Genomic DNA, 4,072 nt, shown 5'->3' with positions numbered 1-4,072 from the left:
TAATATTTAAAGCAAGGTAACATTTGACAGTCTTTGAACTGTCCAGTCCTAACTTTGAGTTTCGTTGAAACTCTAGGTCGGATCAATGTCTATTGTTCCCTCAACTGGGAATGCATCCTTACTAGATCTCTCCTCTAGTTGCTTATCTCCACTTACCAATTATAGACTTCCTTGAGGTCAGGTCCCTTGACCCACCAGGATTTTCTATCAGATCTTAGCCAATATGGACTTCAACTAATCATCTAGTCCTCCCTGACTCGACTAGACTTCCTGCCAACTATCTAATCATCTCTGACTTAGCTAGACTTTCTACCAATCATTTGGTCCTCCTGACCTGACTAGACTTCAACATGGTGTCTAGTCCTCTAAACCCATCAGGTTCATATCCTGCACACTTAGTAGACAAATTAGACCACAACATCTAACTTTAATTCACTTGTCATTCATCAAAATTTAAGTTAGATCATTAGTGCTAACTGCACCAACACTCACTATATTTTAAATGAATATTATCTGATTATGATGAACTGTATTGAAGCTAGTAGGTAGCTGCTGTAAGTATCTCATGGTAGTTTTGATGTAATCAACCAAGTCAAGTTAGGTCATGTTGTATTTTGATCCTTGTGTCTAAGTGTGCAGGAACTTAGGAGCATAAGAAGTCGAGTGAGAGATACAGCTAGCAAGAAGGATGGCACAGGAAGGAGTCGACGGGCTCGGTGCATATGAGGGGTGAGGTGCTGCGGAAGAGTACGCTTATGGATGAGAAGGAAGCGCGTGATGTTTCTGAGGGACGAGAAACCGGAGAGGAAGATTGCTCGAGAAGGCCAGAAGATAGGTTCAGGTGAGCCCAATTCTAGATAGCCAAAATTACTCAAGTGAGCTGAGCCGGAGTGGAAGTCGGGACAAAAAGTCAACTGGAAGTTGACTCTTATCCAGGCGCCTGGACTCCAGGCGCTCAGAGCTACTCCGGTCACCTGGACCACTTTGGTCCAGCCGGCTCGCCTCAACTCCTCGACACTATGGATGAGCATCATCTAGGGTCTAGGCACCAGGAGCAGGATAAAATTTTATCTCATTTCGACCAGTGTACTATAAATAGAGCTCTGATCTTCTCCTTTTCGATAACACACTTTGTACTTCGAGTTTCTTTCTGTCTTTCATTTTCGAGCGTCATTTTCGTGTATGAGGCTTCTCTGCCTCTGAGTTTTGTTCAAGAAGGAGATTTTCTTACTGAGCCGACTTTCCTTAGAGTAGCAACCCTCTGATTACAAACCAAGTAAAAATGTGTGTGTCTCGTACTCTTTTAATTCCATTATATTTTGATTAAGTATGTAATTGATAAAGCCCGATTCTTTGAGAAAGGTATTCATTATTTTTATTTTGTGCAGGGCAATTCACCCTCCTCTTGTTGGCCGTAAGGGACTTACAGTTGGTATCAGAGCCCAACCACTTCATAAGGACTAACTGCCAACGAAGCAAAAAAGATGATGGCCAGAGCAAGCATCCACTTGCTGAAGTTTAAGGGAGACTTCGCCCATTGGAAAAAGAAAATAGAGGTGTCACGCCCTAGGGGAGTCCCTGCTAGAGGAAGTTTCGACAGCATCTCCCCTGTACGGGTGACAATATGGAACCTGACTACAAAGCCCTCAAGGCTCACAATCATCAGCCAATATGGCTGGAACACATATAATAAAATAATAAACAATCCACGTAGTTTATATAGTACAGACTCTGGCTGACAATCACAACCACTCAGTTTAATATAACCTACTCCACTACAACAAGGAAAAGACAACGCAATGGAAAACCTTCGTAGAGAAAACATGGGCATCATACCCGAAGCACAATATAAAATCCACAAGTACATGATCTATACATCATAAGTATATAGACATAACAAGGAAATGAAAATCCAAAAATAGGAAACCGTCACGACACCGAGTGGGGACTAGCGACTAGAACCTCCTGATAGCTTCAACCTGAAATAGGAAAATATATCAACGGTGTGAGTTCAACAACTCAGCGGGTATCAAGCTGGCATGCATAGTAAAACATAACCAACAGTAATAATTATGTAGTACATTCTCCTGGACAATAACTGAAAATGTAAAACTGAAAGATAGGAGAAACTGTACTCACCAAGGCCTCCTATCTTGACATAAAGGTCACCAGACTAAACTCATCATGTCTCCTGTATGCATGTCAATCATATGCAACCATAAAAATGCAGCATCCAATATGCAGCAATCACAAGCAATAAATGCAATCCATACATATGATGTAAAATGTCCTGGTCACCCCTAACGCCAGTCAGCCATCTCACACGCGATGGTGAGACCGAGTGGGTAGGGCTATAACAACTGTGCACTCTGTCATCACTACTCCTGAGTGACAGAGTGGACAGGATGCTGTTGGAGTACACTTATCCTCCTACCCCAAACAGAGTGGGGGAGTTCAATGCTCTCATCTCCCTAATTCATAGTCCAAAGAGGGATCCCTGTCCTATTACCACGCTGCGTCACCACTACCCATGAGCTGGCCAGCGGAGCCCTTGACAGAGCAACCTGCTGCAACACACCCTGCCTGATATACCACTAACCAATGAGTGGTTGTGTATGCAGATCCATGTAACTGGCGATGTGCTCAACAATAATGGAGTCGACAATCTCTCAGCATGCAATATTGAAGATGGTGCATGTCACTAAGCATGTAAATCCTGACCATATCCACCTCCAAAAAGTATGTACCAAAGGTAAAATGATCTAGATACATATATCAGATATGACAAATAACTAGTCATGTACACAATAAAGCATGGTATGTTACTACCTCTATGAATATAAATACATCTAACAATACTCAAGAGGGTATAAAACATAAATGCAGAATAGATAAAAGCATGTAACATGTATCATGTAGTGACATACCAAAACAAAGATAAACATAATCATTACTAGTGGCTATAACCTACTACGCATATTAAAATGACATTATCAAAAGAGATAAGTCAAGGTACCCGCCTCAAAAATAGAGATTCTAACCAAAAGATCCTACGTCGAGACGCTCATCTCGAATCAAAGTCCTGCATCAAAATATTTTTACTTAACTAATTCTATATGAATTAAATAGCTAAATAAATCCCGAACACTAGTTAGGGAAAATCTTAATATAGTTTTATCCCCTTCCAGACGCTTGGAATCGACCAAGGCTATAAATACAGCTTTGGTCCAGAAGCTCAACATCAACAAGCAATTAGCAATACAACACTTGTGCGCTCTTCTTTTTAGTTTAGCTTCTTATTTTTCTGTGCTTCCACTGCTGTAAGAGGCTTCTCCACCTAAAGGAGATACTTAGTGCGATTTATTCATTGGATTAACAACCTCCCTGGTTGTAACCAAGTCAAATTCGTGAGCCTCGTCTTGTAACCGCTAAACGGGACCGCCGGGAAATTTTACTCGTAAAAATTGTAAAAATTAGTATTAAAATTACAGAAAATTATGGAAATTACATAATTTAGAATTATGTATAATTTGTGATAGTCATGGCCCAAAAGACCCAATTGGATTGGAATAAATGTGTTGTAATTCATAATACGGCCTGCGTGTCGTGATGTGATGTGCGTGTTGTATTTTTATTCGCGACCTGCGCATCGTGCCTTTCTCTATTTTATATTCTTGTTGTAAATTAGTTTAGACTCGAATGTAACTCGAGTTTCAAAATTGTAATGTACAAAATTGAAGCCGTGGAAGGTCCACTCGAGACGGTGTTACGAGGAAGGCGCGAGCAACACAAGGTGGTCAAAGGGAGGAGCTTGAGAAGCTGTTGACCCTAGGTTGACCATCCGATCTTCTCATTGGCTTGAGAAGATCGTAGTAGGGCCATGACTAATCACAAATTAATTTAATTAATTGCTTGTGTATATGTGATGCATGATTAAGTAATTAATTAGTGCCTAACGATTAGATTAGATCTAAGTCGTGCACATGATGCACCCTTTCGATTAGATTAGATCTATCGAGTATATGATACGCATCATCGTTTAGATTAGATCTAAATCATGTCAACTCTAATG

This window comes from Zingiber officinale, chromosome 7B (genome assembly GCF_018446385.1).
Source record: "Zingiber officinale cultivar Zhangliang chromosome 7B, Zo_v1.1, whole genome shotgun sequence".
Taxonomy (NCBI): Eukaryota; Viridiplantae; Streptophyta; class Magnoliopsida; order Zingiberales; family Zingiberaceae; genus Zingiber; species Zingiber officinale.
This window is presented reverse-complemented; position numbering follows the sequence as displayed.